Source organism: Columba livia, chromosome 14 (genome assembly GCF_036013475.1).
Source record: "Columba livia isolate bColLiv1 breed racing homer chromosome 14, bColLiv1.pat.W.v2, whole genome shotgun sequence".
Taxonomy (NCBI): Eukaryota; Metazoa; Chordata; class Aves; order Columbiformes; family Columbidae; genus Columba; species Columba livia.
Window position 1 is genome coordinate 14,724,299 of NC_088615.1, and position 22,994 is coordinate 14,747,292.

The 22,994-nt window shown below is 39.5% G+C and overlaps 1 protein-coding gene across 16 annotated transcripts in view; it reads left to right on the plus strand.

Moving 5' to 3' along the window:
• TENM2 (teneurin transmembrane protein 2) overlaps positions 1 to 22,994 on the plus strand; it is a 645,420-nt gene that overhangs the window by 488,266 nt on the left and 134,160 nt on the right. The gene's annotated exons all lie outside the window — the stretch shown is intronic.

The following is a 22,994-nucleotide window of genomic DNA, read 5'->3' on the forward strand; positions in this document are numbered from 1 at the left end:
GTGGGGTTAGATCTAAATAGTTTGAATAGCTCCACTTTGTGTGCTTTTATCTTTTGTATTCCATACATCTTTAATATTTAGTAAGCAAAAATATAGAAAGGAAACTCTACACGTTGTGCATATTTCCCATGGTTAATAACGACCGCACCATCTTCGAATTCTTTCTGTGGTCTTTTGAGGGTTTTTTAGCATGCTCCTGTTATTTTGTCTTTCTTAATTCATTTCCAACTTCCCCTCCACCAGGTATCCCCCTCATTGTATGCTATTTTGGAGGGTTTTCTAGGTGTCTACACCAACTAGCTGTGTATTTTTTACCTTTTACAGAACATTCAACAATACGATAGTGACAATCACATGCTGTATAAACTCTCTAGCTTCTCTGAGTAAACGGCAAAATTATGGTAGCTTGTTGATATTTTCTATTAATAACTTTCCAGACCTATTCTGTGTGGTTTTTAGTTCATCTCTGAAACTATTCTCATATGTAGTACTCAAAAGCCCTACGAAAATGTACTGAATTTCCTCCCTATTCTCTCCATTTTAAGAGAATGGTCTTTTTATTTTGATCCCATAAAGGCCTGACTCAACAGTATAGACACTGTTTTCAAAGGAAACCCCATTTTTCATTATAACGAGCTTCTATATGCAATTGATATATACAGTAGTGAGAGAGCTGACTGGCTACTTTATTGCTGCTGTCTCGTTAGGCCAGGCCTACATCCCAGCACACTCAATACTACGGAGCTAACTGTCTTTCTATAGTTCTTCTGTAGAAAACCTCAGAAAAATAACAGCCTTAGTTGCATATGTAAATAAAAAAGATTGGAAAGCACGTGATTTATTGAACTTGACACTTATCACACAACAGCTCTCTGTTTGAGTGATTATGCACATGGGAAATGATATACTGCAAGCTGAATATTTTAATCATATGCATCACTTTGAAGTGATAGATTATGAAATGTATTTTTCCTTGGTATTGAGGTTACTGTAATCTAAAGCAAAGCTTTGCAACATGGTTGTTCCTTTATATGCTTTCATATACTAAGACAAGAAAGAATCTAAGGCAATGCATTGATTCTTAATAATTGATGAATGATCTGTCATTTCAAGTAATGACATAAGTAATCTGTTTTCACAGAAGTTTTGGAGTTCTTTCCTGACTAAAGAATGATGAGTGCGGTAGAGTTGACTAGTGAACGGAAGACAGCAGGTTGTAGGAAGAGAGTGTTGGCTCGAGGGTTAAATAATGAAAAGTTACCTGACAACCTTCATGCCATACACACTAAAGAATAAGTACATTTAAGAGTAGCTGTCAAAACCAGAAAATAGCTGCAATTAATCCTGTGAATAAATTTGATGGATCCACTGTGATCATAATTTAAGGTGATGGAAAAGAGGGAAAAGAAAACAAAAAAGAAGTTTCACTGCCTTAAGTGCACAAAAACAACAGAAAGGTAAAAGGGATGTGCTTAGTTGGGCCATTCGTTAATTTAATTCCCTTTCAGCAAAAGCTTATATGATTCATTCCACATAACAAAGAGCAGGTGTAAGACAATCAGCTATAAACTGATCCACCCTTCAAATTCCTGGGACTTGCCATCCTCCAGTATTGTGACTTAAGGTGCTTGGTATGTAAGGTGCTAAATCATGTCCTTATTAAAAAAAAACAAAAGGAACAAAGTAATAGTTACAGAAAAAGCCATCAAATTTTGCAGCAAATGGTTCTGGTACTTAGGTGTGTCAGTATATCGAGGCTCTGTGAAGATGATCATATCAACGCTAATCAAGACTATTGTGGGACTAAATGAAAAGGCAATGCTGCCACATATGAGGTGAATTATGTTGAAAGAATACTTTGAAGTCCTCATAGTCTTCAGCATTTCTAAATGAATTGTCCTGTAATAAAAGACATGGGGGAATTGATATGGATAGATCACTGAAAACATATGCTGTCTACATGTTTAAACATAGGACTTTCAGAGGGCTGAGAAAGATGATGGATGGCATGAAAAAAATAATCTGTTGAGGGTTATTTAAAGAGACAAGCAAAAAAAGTATCAGAACAGATAGAAAAGAAAAAATATTTTTAAAATTATTTAGGCATTCCTGTTGCCTTTCTGATAAGACATAAATAAAAATACAGTAAATGAAATGAAAAGATAGTATGTTTAAAGCTTTAAAAATAAGTTAGTAGTGCATAATAACCTTTGGTAGTTTTTGCTATGCTACATAATTGATGTTAAATAAAGATACTATTGAGATTTTAAGAAGTTAACCATTTGTCAAAATAATGACAATATGTCCTGTTGGAAGGAAACTTTGGTGGGTTTTGTTTGTTTGTTTGGGTTTTTTTCTTTTTTAAGATACATGTACGTTGATGGTTTAGATCATAAAATGCTATTGAAGTCTGGCTGTATAGATAGACTCTTCCTTTATAGGCCAGTCAGTACCATCACTGTCTGAGTTTTCCTAAATCCTTCTCTGAAACTTATCCTGGCTGATATCTGGGAAGAATTCGTGCAGGTCTGTGTAGCACTGGTTGACTGTGCTATGGCATGTGTGTGTGCAGAATATGCTTGGGTTTTTATGCATACAGTTTGCCATCTTAGACATACCATTCTATACCTTAATTCCTTTACCTTGTTGGACTTCCTGTTGAAACTTTGACACACACATCAGATTCAGCAGGTTGAAAAAAAAGCAAGCAACTTTAGGGTATTTTGTTGAAGGTGCAGACGGAGGCAAAAAAAATGCAGATCATCACCCCATGTACGTCCCTGTTGTCCATATGGCTCCTCTGCTGAGGGCGCGTTAGTCCCCGGGCAGGTGGCAGCTGTGTTGTCCCAGGAGAGCCCACCACGGTCTCCCCACCCTGCTCAGCCCTGGGGAGCCCCATTGTGACGTCAGAGCCCCTACTGTGACGTCTGAGTTGGCCACCATGTCCCTCCCGCCTGGGGAAGGAGCCCACAGCTGCCGGGTGGCGGTTGCCGGGGCAGGCAGCTCCTGCTGCAGGTGCCGTGGAGCTGGTTGTGCATGGACAGATCAAGTGCTGTGGCTGAGCAGGGAACCCATTTTTGCCAGCGATGACAAGGAGAGAGGCACCCTATAGAAGATGCCGAGCAGCCTCAAAAGGCTTCTTGGAGATCAAGGCCAACCAAGAACTGGCAGGTGAGTCGGCTGAACCGAGCCACTGCCAGACAATTCGGTAAGAAGTTGGCTGCTCCTGCCCGGGGCGTCGGGTTGGGGTGTGAGCTGGGATGCGGCCAAACACAGCCCATGGGGTGGGGAGCAGCGTGGGGAAGATGATAGCGGCTTCTGAAGAGAGAAACCGAGCACAAGTGCATTGGGAGCGGCTGAGGGACCTGGGGGTTCAGCTGGAGAACAGGAGCTGAGGGGAGACCTGATCTCTGAACTGCCTGAAAGGAGCTTGGAGCCAGGGGGGGTCAGCTCTTCTCTGCTCCCAAGTAAAATCTGATCAAATGAGAGGAAACAGCCTCAGGTTGCGTCAGGGCAGGTTTAGGTTGGATCTGGGGAACAATTTCTTCCCCAAAGGGCTGTGGGACTTTGGAACAGGCTGCCCAGGGCAGTGCTGGAGTCACCATCCCTGGAGGGTTGAACAGATGGAGATGAGGTTCTCAGGACATGGGGCAGTGCCAGGGCTGGGGGAACGGTTGGACTCAATGATCTTGAGGGTCTTTTCCAACCAAAATGATTCTGTGATTTGCATGAAAAAGAACATTTTAAGATGCTTCTATGGCTGAGTGTTATACTATTTTTTAATAGCATAAACTAGGAAAAAAAGCACTTCAGTTAGCTATTTCCTTACATGATATACAAAATGTCTGCTTATTTAAAGCCAGGTTCATCCCTTCTCCCTGTTTCTTCAGTAGCCAGATGTGAATGAAACTCAGAGCATAAGTTGGTAGTATTGCACGAGGTTTTAGTAAATTCCGGCATGCGGTATGTAAATGAAATTGTCCTACAATCCTGCCTGAGACAAAAGCCATTTCACAAAGCCTCGGGGTTATTCCTGTTATCCTGGGGTGACATATGAAGAATGTAGAACCAGCCATTCGCATTAGGACATCCTGAAGATATTGGGCTGGTGCTAAAACCCAGTTACAAGAAAGTAATTTATAAAGTGTCAGAAGGAAAGCATATACCACACATATTGTCTTTGTCAGAGTGTTCTCTTCAGAGGTTAAGGGAGTGATGAAAGCATTTGTCATGTTAAATTAGTTTTTATCTCTTTAGATTCTTGCCAGACTTGGAGGGGAAAAAATATAAGAAAGAAGGGGAGGGAAAAGAGAGTCACCTTGTGCTTTTCACAAAGTTACTGCTGCCAAACATAAATACCACGTTGTATAAGCCTCTGCACTGCTCCGATTTGTGCCAGTCTAACTTTGAGCATTGAAGAACATCTGACCATCAACATGACAGTGCAATGAAAACATGGTAATTTAAAATATTTAGACTTTCCTTTTTTTAAAAAAATAGAGCTTTTATTCCCTGCAGAAGTTGAAATCTACAATGACTTTAAAGACGCTCCACTTGAAAATAGTATCTTGAGACTCATACTGATAACTTCTACAGCATTGACGCTATTTTATCTACTCCTATTATGTGCAATAAGATACAGGAAAAATAAAAGAAAAATGACAGAAATTATGAGCATAGAATACTTGCACTACATCTTTAGTGTATATGTTGCACATGAAAACGTTATTACTTATTCTTCAGGTTCTTGAGGTTTAAGATAAATTTCAGTTTTCTGCATAAATGTAAAGTAATATATTCACTTCAGTGCTAGAGAAAGGGCTGAATTGCCAAAGGGTCCGGCAGCTAACTAAGCAAATGTCTTTTTTCATTCCCTGTATGTATTTAAAATTAGAGCCTGAAAAATAGCTATGCAGAGAACAAAATATTTTGGGAAATTTCTTGCTATTACAAAGCGTCATAGTATGTTCTTTAAGGATAGAAGACATTTAGGCAAATAAATGGTTAATTTATTTGGTTATCCCTCTTGTACTCACAGAAATATTCATTTGTTTTGTGACACTCAGGCAATAAAATTTATGGGCTTGCTGAAAAAAATAGGCTTGGACATAGAAGTCTCATCTTTGCATCAAATATGTGTACATACCAGACTTTGCATAGAACTATTATTGAGGTGTTTGCATTCTTTTCTTCCCACAAATGAGTCAGATTTTTGCCAATTTAAGTGCTTGTGTGAAGTTTATTATTCATTCATATTTCTAATTTCTTTTACTCATAAGTCAAATTGTCTTTTTTGACCCTGGTTTCACAGGTCAGAATTCATCAAAGCATTACACTCAGGTGGCTGTCTTTTGTATCAATTGATTTGTTTTTTCTCTGAGTTATTTTGGATGAATAGCAACCTACTTTTCATTTGAATACTCATGTTGCATTTGTTGTTTTTTCACTTGTAGAGTCAGAAAAACCACTGACTTTGTCTTGTCCAGACTTCACTAAAATCAAATATGCTAGACATTTTGGAAGCTAAGACTGGAAAAAGGGAAAATCATGTGAAGATGGAACCTCTGAGAGGTAGAGGTCATCTGGCTGCCAATCACTGCTATCAGATTCACTTGAAATCAATGTAAACCGAGGGAGCTCTGCATCTTGCGAGATTAGCTGATGACAGAAGGTTCTGTTCTTAAATTTGCATTGAAAATAGGTGTCAGTTAAGGGGCAATAATTAGATTTCAGAATATGCCTGTCATATTCTAAATGTCACACATTCAGTGATTCTGATTGACTGGTATCTGAGAGAGAAAAGAGTAGTAGTAACTCGGTGAGCTGGTCTGTCACTACCTGGGAGAAGAGGCTTTGAGCCTTCCAGGGAAAAGTATCTGATCCCGTTCCATGAGAAAACTTTGTTCTAATGCTGGGAACAGTGATCCTGGCTCCGGGAACTTCAGATGTGGCTTTCAAGGCTAGTAAGTGTTCTATTGCACAGTCCAAAGGTGTCCAAAGGAGAGATTCATTAGGTGAAGGAGACAGTTTTCCTATAGACAAAATGCTCCGGCTGCTGTATATGCATAGTACCACAAAAACCAGGAGGATTTTTATGTGAAATTACTTGGTTATTGTTTGCCTTGCTTTCCACGAATCAAAAATAAAAGCTTGATCTACAGATTTGTTATAAGAAAAGCCAACGTACCTATTGTTTTGCCTGGCAGAGATCTCGGAGATAATGGCAGGAGGTGCCTTTCAGTGCAAAGAGGCAGCCTTATCCGCCTGTTAAATTCTCTTTGTTGAGGATTTTCATACTGTAAACCTCAGCACTTTAAACTAAAGTGAGACTAATGTTTCCGTAACTCGCGAAGTGCTGTCATGTGCTTCGCATTCGAAACTGGAAACCCTTTCTGTTTCGCTACCGAGTCGAACAAACATCCTCTGAAACCTTGGCAAGAAACGGGAGACCAAGGGGATGTTTTCTTTTGTGTGTTATTAGGGTTGTGTTGAGGGGGGCACATTTTTGTTTGGTTTTTGATGCATATTGTACAACACGATCTAGGATGGATCTGGTGCTGGTAATGCGCCCCAGAAGCTGTTAAAAGATATTGCTGTGAATTGAGTAAATTAGTGTCAGTGCTGGCTGATGCAGCTGTACCTGCTGATGCTGCGCTGCTGGGAACACGTGGTGTGGTAGAGGTTACCGGAATATCACAGAATCACAGAATGTCGGGTTGGAAGGGACCTGGAAAGCTCATCCAGTGCAATCCCCCCATGGAGCAGGAACACCCAGATGAGGTTACACAGGAAGGACAAAAATGGGTAATGTGGTACAGTAGGATAGCAATGGCTAACTGGGAAATTTTAGAGAGATGGTGTGTAAAATTAGTGGTTTAGTAATTTAATTATTATTTATTCAGTACAAGTTTTCACTTTTTCTACTCAAAGCTGCAAGAATGGCTTCCTCGGAGATGCTTTCTTTTTTATTCCCCAGTTGTGAAGCAGATGCTGTGCTTCACGTGCACTGTCATTGTCCTGTCATGCACAAGCTAGAAAATATCCTGGGTTTCATAATGGCTGTGGAACAGAGCCTATTCTCACTTTCATCAGTGCAAATACTGGATATTATTAATTTTTTTAGTAGTCTCTGATTTAATCTCAGAATCACAGGTGTGAAGTCTTGTCAGGGTAGAGATAAGTAGATGCAAAATGAGTCTTGCAGGAAGTCATGGGGGAAAATGATGAAAAAGCTCTGAGATACTTTGGTGAAACATACTTTACAATCCAGCCCAACATACTGAGATGAAAGCATTTTTCTGGGGGAGGGTGAGCATAGAGGTTATTGAAGGTTATTGATTTTGCAAATATAATGCCAAGTCAGAGATACCTGTCTAATAAACCTGTGGTCATTCTTTACGAAAAATCAATGTTCAATACCAGTGTAAAATGTCTCAGTTCTCCTTAGGGAAACCTTGCTCTGTTAGTGGCTATTTATAGTGAGATCACCAGTTGATCATTTACAGATTCGTTTATATTGATTATTTGTTGCAGTGTTCCTTTGTTAACTCATTGTGTTTTTTTGCTCTTAGTTTGCTTATGGATTATATTAATTTAAGTGTATAAATACATGTTTGCCTTTAGGAGTATAACTATTGTGCAATAGGGTAGTAGCAGATTGAAAGATGTGACATGGATTTAGTTAAGTGTGGCTCATGTAGGTCTTACAACACTATTATGAAAGCCATGAAAAAACAAACAAAGAGACAAAAATGCTTAAATGTACTAAAGAGACAAGAGAATATTCAAGAAATATTGAAGGAACTTGCAGGAATACAAAATATGAAAATATAAATTAAATTCAAGTTCGAAAATACTAAGACAGGGTAACAGACTACAGAAATTATGGAGTAAAACTTAAAAGGTGGGAAGAGAAATGACACATCACTATGCAATTACAGAAAACTTTACTTGCCATGTAATGTGGTGAAACTACCTCCTTTCAGTAATTTGAAAAACTCTTTAAGAAATAGGTTTTGGGTTCATTTCAGCTTTTGCTTATTCAGGCTTTAGTTCTATGTAGTCTCGCCGCATCATACTTGGAGCTACCTGCTCACTTCACTACTCGGATGCAAAAAATCCCAGCCATTTTATTTATTCTACGTGTCTAGTAATAAAGTAATAGACTTGCCAAAGTGAGTTTGAGTACCTGGCACACCGTATTCATGTTGTATTGTGCCTTGTTATTCATTCTTTATGTGATAGTTTCGTAGTTACAATCAGGAAAAATACCAGCTTCTGTGACAACCTATCTGATCCAGGGACAAATTTTGCACTCCAGATTTAGGTTTACGAGGTCATAAGATAATTCAGGTTGGAAGGCACCTCTGGAGGTCTCTAGTCCAATCTGCTGTTGAAACCTGGGTCATCTCTGAAGGTCCAGTCTGGTCTTGAAGACCTCCAAGGTCAGAGATTGGGCAGCCTGTTCCACTGCTTGACTGTCCTCACAGGGAAGAAGTATTTCCTTATATCCAGGTTGATCCAGTCCCCACTTTGTGCCACTGCAAGGAGTTATTGACATTTCTAATGATTTGAGGCATTTTTGCCTGAATAGTGCATGCTGAACCCCTTCAGTGGTCCTTTCACTGGGTGAGTGTTTTCTGCAACAGACTTTGACTTTGATGGGTATAGGTGAGCCAAAGCCTATTGTATTTAATAGAGTAATGTGTGTAGGAAGGAGAGGCTCCTTTTTTGTCTCATGCATGTATACTTCCTTAATATTCAGAGAATTCTGTCCTACTTGATTTCTCATAATTGTTTCTGACATCAGAAACTTGAATTATAATGCCAAAGTGAAGAATGTAGTTGGTTAGAAAAATCATGTTTTGACTTGCATGTTGAGCAAATTTGATAATGAGAGAATCGCTTATGAGCCCCACTGTGTGATTATTAGACAGTATTAATGTCTTTATCTTGGCTATTACTAAATAATTACTAGAAAAGACAAGCATTTGTATAAATGTAGTTCCTGAATGGAAAAGGAATTTACTTCTCTGATGTTAATGTTACAGAACCTTACCTAAAACTTTAAATGTGCTCTGGGTTTAGTTTGTTTTCTTCTCTAGGATGTCCAGATTTATCCCCCTGTGTTGTGTTTAATTTTTAAAAGGTAATATACATAATGCATAACAGTGCTGCAGTTAATTTAATTTCAAGCTTTTTTTAATTTGCTGGTTGGTTGATCAGCTGATTTCTTCCAACATTTTTCTTACTAAATACTTTCTGAGGAAAGTCACAGAATAGAAGATGTTTGCACATAGTAATGCCCGCGTGGCTGAAGAGGTTCCGCATTCGCCGGATGAGAAGTTGAGCTCCAGTTCTGCTGAGCTGGGTTAGACCAGACTCTTGGAAAGGTCAGTCAGTCTGTGAGATATATGCTGCCTGTACCTGTATGTTAACAGTTGTTTTGTTTATATCTGAGTGCGCTCCACTGGCCTTGCAGTTAAATTTTATATTTTGTATATTTGCATCTATCAAAAGATTTGGCAGTGTAGCTGGAATAATTCTGTGTAGTCAGAAGAACGAAATTACGATTTTTCAGTTTGAAATCAGGAACTTTGTGCTACCACTATGCCTCCTAAATCTGGAAACCAGGAAACCCCTGGGGAATTCTAGGGGAGTTAGTTTGATCCAAGGCACGTGGGTTATCAGAAAACAGAGGTTTTGCTCTTGACACTTGGAAACAGTCTTTGAGGGTAATATTTTCTTTTGCAAAAGAAAGGAGTTTCTTCTGTAAGAATGTTCTACTGGTAGAGGATTTCTGTGTTCAGTTATTAAAAGTAATTAAAAGAGAGGAAAGTAGTGCTTGATATGCTGAGAAAATTAATAGTTGCTGAGAAAATGTCAAGAGTACAGAGCAAGTATCCCAAGGTAACAGGAGGGCAGGTGTGAACTTGCGACAGCTTTGCTGGTCTGTGGTAAATGCAAAATACTTTAAAGTGAAACAGAAGTTAAGCAATTTCACAGCAGAGAAAGACAATGCAATATCGTAGTTGCATTTACCTTGCAGTAAGTTAGTTATTGGGGTTAGTATGCCTATATGGGTTAGTATGCCTATACATACAACGTCTTTCCGAGGAGAAAACAATGCATCTTTATAACAACATGGTGCAGAGCTGGGACCTAAAAATAGAGAATTGTGTTAAAACTGGCCACAAGGCAGCACCGAACATAAAGAGAAAAGAGATGCAATTTAAGCGCGAAAGATTTATTGAGCTAAAAGTTTATTTCACCTGTTGTTTCCTTCTCCATATATATCCCCTTCTACATCTTGAGACTCCATTAATCACTGAAATGCAAAGCTCCAGCCGCATGAGAAGAGAGAAAGAGCGAGCCCATAAAGGATCCTGCTCATTAAGCAAAGATCATGGATCTGATCAGTTTTACTCTTGCATGGGGAGTTTTAACTTCTTTTTTTTTTTTTTTTTTTAATAATTTTTAGATAATTTTAACTCTTAAAATAATGTTTCTGTCCTTATAGCCAGAATTTATTCTGAACCTTAAAAACATCACAGTTCTTTTATCATGAGTCAGGGATTTGGAGCTTGGTTCGTTAAGAATATTAGGGTCTTTTTCAACAAGAAGAATTTTTCTGCATCTCTGGAGGCTTCCTGAAAATCCTAAAATAAATAATGGAAAAATAGTGATTTAAAACCTAATTTCTAATACAAACCAGACCTGGCTGTCTAGATGAAGAATAAGCCTCAATAAATGGGAGACAGACGCAAGCCTCTTCAGTATGAAGAGTAGCGAGGATGCAGAAATAGAAATAGGTTTTTCATTACATGAGGGATTATGCTTGGGCCAGAAATGCCAAATATTCTGTGGACCGCAGCTGCACTTTCTGTCTGCTGTTGTATTAGCTGGTAATAGTAAAACAATGATGTGATGGTAGAGACAGCTATTTGTTCTCAGAAATACAGAAAAGTTGTTTTCCTTTTCTTTGCTTGGATTGCCATATTGCACTCCATGGCATATCTTAAACTTCTCTCCTTTTTGCAGCAAATGGGCTACAAATTAAAACATACATTCTCCTTGCACACCACCTGAGGATGCCCATAGAGCTGCTGATGTGCTCCCTTAGCCAATTTTTTCTGCTGTCGCTCTGACACTCCTTAGTCAATTCAGGGCCTTGTTATTTGCTTGCACAACCTGGGTCACCGCAATTGCCGAACCAGCCACCGGCAAGTGCCGCCAATTAGGTCTGTGCCTAAGGAGGTGTGTTACTGGTACTCAAAGCGGTGAATTTATAGACATTCAAGCAAACAGCAAGATGCATCTTGCTGCTTGATTGGTTTTCTGTCATTTGATCAGCGCTACCCAGTCTCGTATTAACAGAGAGGCTGGAAATAGTATTGGTTTTCAGAATGTAGTTTGCTGAAGGGTTTCACCCAGTCTCAGAATATTTGTAAATGGAAATTATTGAGGTTGGAAAGCTGTGATTTTCATCTTTTCTTTTAGATTTTATATAGAACTCTGGCAGAATGAGTTTTATATTCTGCTTTAGGACAAATAAAGGTTTAACAACATCTAATACACACAGTTCTCTTCATCTTTAATTTCTTTTTTCCTGTGAAAAATCTCTGCATGTTCTTTCTATAAAAATCACCGTGAAAATTATCTGCTTAACTCTATTTTATCATGAACTATTGTTTCAATATGTTGCTTGAATTTTTAAAGTGAGCTTTCATAAATCACTCACCTTTTCCCCGGTATTTACCAGTAGAAAACTGTAAACAGCTGGAACAGAAAAATGCTTTTAAACACAGTGCAATTTGCTTAACATTGATTCAAAACTCCTGGAGTACTAGATACATGAGAGCTAAATGGAAAGAGTGGGAATTTTCTTTGCTTCAACTGTGTGTGCCTTCGAAAATGTGCATTTTTGACTGTGGCTTCCATGCTTTGAGAAACAGATATTTATTATGGAATTAACCATTTCAGAATTCCTGGATACAAGGTTCAAAGTGATCCACATCCCAAACTGCATTTCAACCCAAGTCCGAAGTAGGAGACCTGTTAGTAGCTACATTTAGTAGAACCGCGTGTTGCTGATGAGCAGTCCTGGTGCAGCACAGCTGGGTGGTTGAGGTCATTGGGTGGGTTCACCCCTCTGGAACAACCCATCCTGGCTTCCTTCTGGCACTGACCTTCTCAAGGGCCTCAGGGACGTGGGATAAGAGTGAACAGCAGGTTGGGGGTTGTGCTACAAATCCTGCCTTGCCAGGCACTGGCAGCTGGGGCTTTGCACCATCAGTTCCCATGGTGGATGTCTCCTCCCTGTGACCCATGGGCACTTGGTCATTGCACATGTCCTTGGACAGACTTCATCAAATCCACCCTATTTTCTACCTTTTGAGTATGGACCCTTATCCTGAGCGTGGATCTTAACTTTTTGTAATAGAAAGGTCCAAACCAAAGCTCAGAGCCCAAACCTTAGGAATTCTAGTTCTCTTAACACATAAATTAATTCTTTTTTCAGCTGTCAGCATACTTTCAGCAGATTTTGTTTTAAATGCTCTCCGTTACCAGCTCCTGCTGCGTGCAACACCTTCTATACTCTTGACAGTCCCAGAGCAGTTTGCAAAAGAGGTAACGGTCACATATATTGAGTACCTTGCTTTTTCTTTTGTATAGTCCTGACTCTGGAATTGTTTATATTCTCTAGTCGTACAAAGCAGTTTCCTGAATTCACTACTCAGAGCTTTGACACATGAGTAAATTACTGAACACAGCGCATCACCAGTAAGTTTCTGTGTGGATGCTTTTAGCCAAAATTGGCAAGTTTTCTTCCTCAGTTTTACTGCGTGACCCCAAATCTTTCTGTTTTCAGAGACGAAAGACCCTTGTATTTCTCACAAGGCAAAACAGGCTTCAGATACCAAGGGTATTTGATATGATATGAGTTTTTGGAGGTAGCAGTAATTCAGCCTTTTACATAGCTCAGTAAGGTTGTTCATTAAAATTTTCAGACAAAAGATTTATTGATTGGATCGGAGGGCAGGAGACAGTCACTGTTTGGCTTCTCTCCATGGGAGGGGTGAGGCACGTGGGTGCTCGTGGGGGAAGGCATTACAATTGTATGGGAGATAACAGTGAATCTTCGTTTCCTCGGGCTGGAAAACTAAACAACAATCATGTCCTTTCTTGGCTGAAGGAAACTACAAAATCCCTGATGCTTTCTCCTGTGTCTGTAGGGCTGTGAGGCTTCTTCCTAATCTCTTTTGCTGGGATATCTTTTGTTAAATAGGATTTACGTCAGTGTTCATGTGCGCTGTGCGTTCAGTCTCCAGTCAGTCCTGCTACTTGGTGCCAGCACTGGACTGGGGAGGCCTTTGAAACCCATGTGTGTCACCTTCCTGAAAATACCCTCTGTGTAAACTCGGGAACTGGAGATCCTGCAACCATTATCCCTGGGTTTCAGTCATATAGACGCCCTGTGTGCCATTTACAAATTGAGACATTAGTGCTTAGTGTAAAATGCCAGTTCAGTTTCAACTCTCTGACTAGTCTGGGAAGATAAAATGATTCTATGATAGTTTTACCTTTTAAAGCTTTTACTAAATATAAACAGAGTTTTCTTTCCCCAAAGCTTTTTCTTGGAAGTCAAAGGTCTGGATTGAAATGGCAAGTTTATAATAGAGTTTGGGCTGCAGATTATGAAAAGGCCAAATTAGTAGCAGACAATTACATTATACGTAGCACTAGTTTGCCTGTTGTTTGTGTTTATGTGTAGAGATATCTACAAATTGGACTGATTCCTATATATTTTGCTGTTTTCTTTCACCTAATTTTGTTGTGTGTTAGTAGATGCACTTAAGTCATATGTAGATAATCTTTTGTGCCATACTAAAAATAAGTAATATTGCTATAAATTCACAGAAATGATGAAAATATTTCACCTGGTTTTCAGCTTGCTTATTTTATGTATTTGGAAGAATTTTACCCTAGGCCCAATACTCCCTGTGAACCTTTCTGAAGTTAGTTGGAAATGCACTTGTAAGTAAAGTCAGGAATGGGAAAATTAGTTATAGTTTGTGTAGACTTCTCTGCAGCAGGGGAGTATTTTAGAAAAATAGCTGAGGCAGTAACTGGAAATACATTTATTTTCCCTGGTGAAATTCACAGTATCTCGAAGTGTTTAATATTTTGGAGTAGTCTAGTACGTATCAGCCACCAATACTTACTGATAATGAATTATTAAATTCTACTCTTTTATAATGAGAAATGTGACTAGTCTCATTGTTGCTAAAGCGTTGGCAGTAGTTTCAGTGCAATGTTTTATAGAAGTTTTAGTATAGCATGTGTGAGGTTCACTGGGCACTAAATCTAGACTCTCCCAGCAGATTTACAGATCAGCTGGTTCTGCAGAAAACCACCGTTCCCTGTGTCCGTTTTTGTGAAAGAGGCCACTAGAGAAAGTCTTGAGGCAAAAGCCGTTTAGGTCAAAGTAGTTTGTCCCAGTTATGAAGCTGGAGAAAATGCCTCTAACTCTTATTTTGATGGTATGGATTTAAAACCAGCCCATGGTTGGGCAAGGCTGGAGCTGAAAGGATTCTTAGGCACCTCTAAAGCTTTTTAAAGCCAAGTTTTCTCTGTTTTCACTGGCCGAAGGTGGGATGCAGTCTCCTGCGAGCATGGGGGGAGATGGGGGCCAGTGCAGATTTTTCAGTTCCTCCTCTCTTAATGCAAAATGATCTGATTTGCCCATCCATTTCTTCCCTGCCCTTGGCGGTGGTGCAGGCACCGCTTCACAGTGTCTCTCTGGCACCAGCAGTCTGTTGTATGAGCTTGCAAGTCAGAAATGGGCTGCGATGCCATGTAGGAAAACAAATAGCACTGGTGTCCTAGCCAAGGACTAACAGATGGGGCTGAAGTCTGCTACCCTCTTAGTAAATCTAGCTACAAAATTAATAACCAGCCTTTTCAACGTAAGCTGAAATAAACTAAGTCCCCAGTCTACAAAAGGAATTCCATGTACCACCCCTAGCACTGGCCTATGTGGGCGAAGTTAGAGTTGATAGATATCTTTTAATCATAGTTTTTTTTCCTCCTCCCCCAAATTGTAATTCCTTATGGGCATTTTAATTCTTGACAGTTGGGACGTCTTCTAGATGACCCAGATATTGCTGAAGTCTTTCATGAAGATGCAGTTTTAATTATGCACTTGGATTTTATTAAGGGAAAACACATATTCTGTAGCCCTCTCATAATTAAACAAAAGTTCATCGAGAAACTATCATTCTAAAGTCTATTTTCCTTAAGAAAAAGTGAGCATCTTATTTAAGAGCAATAAAAATTTTGTAAGTTTTACTTATTTGTAAAGCAGTAGCTGCTGTGATTGAAATTAAACATGAAATCATGCTGCTTCTGATTAATTCTAGTAGATAAGGACTTGATTTTTTTCTGTAAATAGGCTAAATTAGCTTCTGGTAAATAATGATAGTTGTAGGAATTTAAAAGAAAGACAAAAGTTTTGTTTTCTACTCCATTAAATTACTTACGCATTTTTTAAAAAATAGTGCTTGAAGTTAGGCAGTGATTCACTGTTTTCTAGAATTGAGGTGAATAATAGTCAGTGCTAATTTAGCTTCTAAGCACTTTACTGTGGGGAAAGTAAATGTTATTATTCCTACATTCCAGATGACTAAATTGAGTTTCAGTAATGTATATATTTTACATTACAGTAAAAAATGGATCTTGGATCTGCTGGTTTTGAGTGTCTGTTTTGAGTAGTATCAGGCTCTATATTGTGGTATTTAAAAGCAATGTAATAACTGGATCCACTGAAGATCATCGGGTTTCAGAAAGAAATCACAGCACAAGGTGGTAAAGCATGATAGACAATTCATGCCTATGAAGACAGCAAAGCTTGACATACAATTTGTGGCTGTTTTCAGGTAGTGTGTGTGAATGTTTGTGTCTGTTGATAATGAAGCGACTTCTTTGCCAAGTGCTGGAGCGACAGGTAGCGGGAGATTCCCTACATTCATTTTCTGAAGAATCCTAGATGTTCACGTCACATTTGCAGCAATGTTTTAATATTGTTTCCCTTTACAGAACACAAAATAATTTGTTCTAGTTAACATCTCAACACATTCTTTTGTGAATAACTAGCATTTTCTTAACTATTTAATGAAGAATATTAGTACACTGCTTAAGATGAGTTTCTGATATTCTATTAAAACTAAAAGTGAGGGTCAGCTGAGCTTTGGGGGTCTGTGTGTCGGAGTGTTTTTGTCACTGTCCTGCTCCACCCAGCCACTTGTTCCCCAGCTGGGTGGATTTTCCCAGCTAACCTCATGCAAGGACGGGGCTGTAGCCCTGGCTGCTACCAATTAAAATCTCTCTCTGGTCTTCTAGGATGCAGGACTTATCTCCCAGCACAACCTTATCTATCCATTTTTATTTCAGGACCCCAAACTACTGTCCCTGTGGGATGAAGTATTGCTTTTTAGGCTGTTTGCTGGGGTAGGGCAGCTGTTTTTCTGATTTTTTTCCTCTTTGTAAGCTGAGCAGAGGGGAACTGGAACTCAGCACTGCCCAGCTCTGAGATGGCTCTGCTGAGGGGAACCCAGCCTGTGACATTAAGTGAATCCACTGGTTGTTGCCAGGATATCAAGTATGACACCCTTTGCCCACACTCGGTGCTAAGTCACATTTTATTATTATTTTAAGTGAGGTATATTATTTTTCTGGTATAGGCAATGATAAAGGAGCTGTTTCTTCAGAGTAGGAGTGAAGCTGGACCACTTGGGGAATCTTTCAGTGTTACTCCTATTCTGAGAATAAATGGCAAATTTCAAGTTCTGAGGCTGTCGGTCTAGTGTCTTTTATTAGTAGGATATTCACCTTAAAAAATAAAATTAGTTAAAATGTGACCTAATGTGGTGAAATCTGTAACAATAATTAAATAGTTCACATTAGTGCTCCGTTCTGAAGGGAAAAAGACAAATATTACTCTATTTTCCATACAACTTGATGAAAATAACTTTGTGGAACAAGGAAAAAGAGCAATGTGAAGTTTCTGCTCTCTGGTTGGTTTTCTTTTGGAGTGAGCAGATACCAACCCCCTAGTGAAGCTTTCAAAATTGCTCCACTCACACAGTAATCTGCCCTTTCCCACCTCTGCTTTACCCATCCATCTTCTAGTGCTTTTACTATGCATTCCTTCTTTCAAATCTATCACATGTAGAAGAAATTCTGGTTTGTTTCTGTTACCGTTAATGGCAATAACATGTTTTCTTATTTAAGAATCCACAGGAATCTTGATTCTGATTCCAAGGAAAGTAATTTGTATGTTACTGCTGGATAATAATAATAATAATAATAATAATAATAATAATACCTTGCAAAAGAAGGATAAATATAAGGAGATGTGAATATTAGCAGTAACTTTTTGTTTGCAACGTCAACAACTCTGCCAGCATTCCCAAACTGCATTTAAAAATTTTAATAGCTGTTTTCAGGAGGAAACAGTGAATATTTTGATCTTGACAGTAAGATTGTGATTCTTTCCAAATAACCTGATACAGATTAATTAGGAGAGATGTTGCAAAGCTTCTCTAAATTGCCTGCGTTTCCATGATACAGATTAATAAAACTAGATTTATTTTTCTTGCTCATTAAAGTTTGACTCTGTAGAATTTTGTTCAGTGTTTTGATAGCTTTTTATTCTTTGATTTCTGTGCAGAATTAGTAGAGAAAAGTACAAGTTCTCTTGTTGATGTATATGAATCGAAACACAGCTGGGTACATCTTATTTTACTGCTTTGAAGATTGCTCTTTAAGTGCTTGTGTTCTGGTGCAACAGCAATGGAATGCAGCGTATTGTGCTACTAAAAAATTCAATAGCTTCAATCTACAGCATTTGTATGCCACTGCCTGAGCGCTTCTGCCAATAGGTTGCATCTGCAAAGACAGTCCAAGTCCTCCTCCTTCCTGTCTTTTCTCATCCGCTCCCCAGGTTCCATATATTTTGTCAGTTATCGCCACAGCAGGTGTCCTACGTCAGATAGGGACAAAAAAAATGTGAATGAAGTAGCACATAATTTAGCAATTGATTTACAAAGCAGACACTGAAGGGAAAAAATGTTTCTCTCTCCAATATCAGCGGGCAACCACTACATCATCAGCCTACGCGCATGCATCACGCAGCCATCCACAAGGAGACGTTAAGGGACACCATGCTAAGCGGCATGCCACGGTTAGCGGCTGGAAATGTTGAAGAAGGGTGAGGAAGCAGAGCCTGTTTCTGTGTCGGAGTTAGCGTTGGGGACTGGACCCAGGACCGTGCACTCCCAGCCCAGCAGATGTCCTCAACAAGCCGTCCTTTGCAGTGCTTGTGTCAAGAAAACTTCTTAGTAATGATAAATTCATATCTGGTTTTGGTGGTTTTTTTTAAGAAAAGGAAAATGAGGAAAACCAGAAATATTATGGTTTATCTTCACATGTTTTGCCAGCTGAGTCTCCAGGTTGTCAGTGCCTTGGGTGCACCAGGGTAATATTGCTGTGACTGCTTGAGAACTGCCCAGATTTTTAGTTAGAGTGTTTGACAGTATTTCTGACAAATCCAACATGAGGATATTTAACCAAGAACGCCACTAAAGTCATTTCATACATGTATACTGCATCCGTATTTACATTTACTTAGTCACTTGTACTCCTTCCCACATTTATCGTAGACGTGGTCCTATTGACACCATGTTCTCCCTCATTTCACAAAGCTGGCTGGCGGTGTACCCTTTGCGTGCAGAATGAAGTTGCTTCTTGGCTCTTCCAAGGCAAAACTGCAGGTTGCTTTAGTGTAAACCAGTTTCCTTGCAAATACTAAGGATTTACTGCCATTGTTCTAAAGCTATGACTAAAACTGCTGTGGACAAGCTCCCATGATTTTCAAACAGTCCCATTGCGTTTTTCCATGAGGGATTAAGTTTCATTTCCTTGTTCAGGATACAGCTATTGAACCCCAGTTAGCCAGCAGCGTTCTTGGCTCCCTAGTGATGAGTTTATATGGGGTATAAAGCTCGTGTGGGACTTTGTTGGCCATAGTTTGTCACAGAGCATAAAGCTGGTCCTGTGAAGGGTGTCTGCGCCCAAGGTGCAGTGCTGGAGGGCACCTTTGTTCTTCTGGCTCACTTTGAAGTCAGTAGAAACCATAAACCACAGAATAAATGTTCATGGAACACTTACGCTATTTAGGAATACTTTTATTTTGATATCTCCTGTAATGAAACCTTAATATCCTTGCCATTGAATTTCCATGGCAGATCTAGTGAATAGCCTGGAAAATGATACGGCTAATCAAGAGATACCATAGGGACTGGGTACAGATACAGGTAACACGTGTGCATTGTGGCCACATTCTGCAAAATCTATTCTCGCAGTTATGGCCATCAATGCTGGCACAGCTATTCTCAAAAGTATTCATTTATAGATAAGATTTTGTAGGCTTGTTCCCAGTGTTCTGATATTTTATGGGTTGCAAAGTTGCTAAGATACAGGCAGAAAGTTAAGTTTATTTAATGTGTATTGTTAAATAAATTTTATAAAATATTACTGTTCACAAGGTTATATCTGTGGCTTTGTTGAAGTGGAATTGTTATGAAAAATACTGTGGACTTGATTCATGGTTGCATTGTTCCTTTTTCACACTGATATAGCTACACTGAAAATAATTGACTTATGCCAATGGAGCATGAAAAAGATGCTGGGATGAATTTGGCTCTGTATCTTGAAATGAAATGTATGCCATTTTCTATTTGGCATTTGCTGTACCTTAATAAAAATCATAGGGCAAATTACATCAAATCATACTATTAAAAGAAACGTTTTCTTGTTCTTTGCAGTAGAATTGACCTGAAACATTTATGTGTTGAGAGTTTTCTCAAAAGCGCACTTTTTTCTTGCCCTGTATTTAAAAATTGATAACCAAAGGGAAAAGATTGTTGAGTTATAAAAACAGGGTTTTTTTTTCTTGTAGTTGTGTCATCCACTGCTGAAACATAATTGAACTCAAGGTTTGCATTTGCAAATGACCTTGACTAAAGTTTTACAATTCAAAGAATTCATTTAATGACTTAAGCAATCTGGAACGCCAGAATCACTTTATGGGGCAAAACCTGTGTAGCTCCCACTGCGGACTCCGTGTTTGGCGAAGTCAGAAAGTGACTCTTTTTGCCTCTTATGAGACGAATTTAGGCTCTGTTTACAAAGAAAAGCAGTATGAAGCAGCGGTTCAGAGTGAGGGTGAATGATCTTGGAGGAGTCTTGTTCTCGCCTGTGGCTTGAAGAACCAGCTTGTAAACTCTCTGGGGGTACCTGACTCGCCAGTCTCCTGGAACCAGTATCCCTTTATTGGCCCCAGCTTTGGGAATAGTCTTCGCTCCATTGCTTTCTGCATATGGAGGCTGGTTTATGTCATGAGGATGACACTGGTGTGCTGTGCATGCTGCATCTTCCGAGCACTGAAATAGTTCCTACAAGGGCAAAGACGGCTGTAGCATATGTGCTTGGTGGTTGTAATTCCCTGGCTCACGCCGCTATGCTGTATTGGTTATGGAAATAATAAATAATGTATTTCTGTCTGTCAGCCCCCTTTGCTCCCTTCTCTCTTCTCCCTCTCCAAAGGGAGGCTGCAGGCTCTGATTTTTTTCCTTGATTGAAGTTTTTTAACTTCATTGGATTTTTCTGAGTGCAAGAGGATGGGAAAGAACAAGAGAGTAACTGCATACCTTCAGGTGCCTGAAGATTAAAATCCTCAGTCTTAATTTCTCACCTTTAAGGCACTATTCATTTCTTCTTGAGTAAATACTTTCCCAGAGGCATTAGTGACAAAAGCAGTTGTCTGCATGGATGTCCCCCTCGTAAGCATGTCTTAGGTTTTCTCCCAGGGGTGCTTACCCAGATTTGCGTCATGTGCTGAGTGTAGCATAAAGCACTTTGGAGAGTGAATGTTCATTGCAGATTTCAAGTACAATCACAAGTTGATTGGCATATGTGTTGTTCTTTCTAGCAAGTTCTTTATAGCTTGTTCTGTAGGGATCTTTTAAAAGGCATAAGTCATTGGCTCACGATTGCTATTCAAAGTAAGCTGTCTGACTGTGGCTGACAGTGCCCTGCCCCAGATTCCCCTTCTCTGGCTCCCTCACCAAGCTGTGTCTTCTGTGAATATACTCAGGTAGGATGCCAGAAGAAGGAGAAGATGATGATAGAAATTATTTATATCAGAACACTAATCCCCAAATATAGAGTAGTTAGTCGTACAAATCATATGGGTGCTGTTAAAACCTACAGACAGGAGAAGCAGGGACTAGTTATCCGCTATATCATTACTCAGGACAGGGTTGTGTGTACAGACACAGGGCAATGAAACAACAGAAACCGAGATGCAGCTCACTGAGCCCCCGTTCGGTGTGCAGTCAGTCAGGCGTATTCTAAATGGGCCATGGGCGTGGACAACTGCTAGATAGGGAGTTTAATCTTTTGCCTCTGCTTGCTGGAAGAAGAATTGGATGGCATTATGAATGGGGAAGCATTAGTCATTTCCTAGCTGGCAGATTTGGGTTATGTTGGCAGTGCAGAATCTGTAGGAGACTCAGCTCTGATATTGCATATATGCATATGTCTCTGGGCATCAAGGTATCTTAAATATGTGTATGCATGCCCTTTTTGGATATTTACAGTTCTGCTATTCTGTAAAAACAGTTTTAAGCAAGGGACCTTGGTCAAAATGTAATTTCAGTTTACTGTAGTCTTGCTGTTAGTCTCTGTGTCCCTGCAGGACTTAAATGACAGTGTGTATACATAGATTTCAGCAGTATCTGGGATGTTTAAGGATATTGAATCTGACTAAGCAATAGGCATCATTAAAAATATTGCTGGAAGAGAAGGGTGTTACAATCATGCCTTTGGTTTTCCTCCCTGGAGGCAACCCATGTTTAAATGACCTCATTGGAGTTTCATAAACTTGAAAGAGGTCTCAGCATCCTAGACACTGGTTTTTGGATTTCTTAAAACACCCTCTTGTTTACAGTTCTTATTCATTGTAGTCTGCTCTTTGTCTCCATTCAGATGCTCTAAAATAGATGAAACTCAGGGATCAATAAAATTATTCCTTTTTAATTTAATATACATTATTTAAGAAATAATTTAAAATGGAACTTCCCATTATTACCAGCGTTATTGTAAGAACTGGGCTGAAGCCATACAGTTCCTTCCTTGCCAAAATGGGGCAAACCCAAGTTTGTTTAGCAGGCTCTTCATGAGTGTCAGTCCTTACATTGAAAGCTCCTATCCTGTCACCTGCTTTTAAATGCTTCAAATTTAGGAAGCCTGCTGCAGATGGTATCAGTAGTTTTACTGATCTGAGGCCTTGGGCAAATTCATTTGAATTGCTTTGAAAGTGCATATTCAAAATTCAATAAAATAAGAGGGTCTGATGGTGCAGCTGCAGCGTATCCCCTCCAGCTGGGTAAGCTGAGATGTTTCAAGGCCCTGGACTAGCAAAGCCTGGGTGTGCTGTACAGATTATACAGAGAGCTGCCAGGGAAGAGGTTTTGGCAGGCTGGGTGCAGCAATCCCCCCTGCCAGCAGACTTGGGAGCAACAGTGGCGTTCGTGCTATGTGGCATCTTTTGCTGGCTTTCCCAGACAGAAATTTGTTGGTGCAATAGTGGCGGCAGGCCAGAGGGAGGGGATTGCCTCAAGGGTAAAGGGATGGAATGTAGGAAAAACAATAAAATGAAAACGCTCCAGTTGTTTTGAAAGTGATTGGCTATCCTGAATGCTTTGGTATGGATCCAAAATGATCTGCTCCGTGGGCGGGTTTCGTTAAATTGCATTCAGAAATCATATTTGCCCTTGGGCGAATACCCTTGCTTTTATGCGCACTAGGCAAGTCACGTGCACCAAAATGGAATTCACATGGTGCTTTAGTCAAAAAGCTAATGTCAGTCA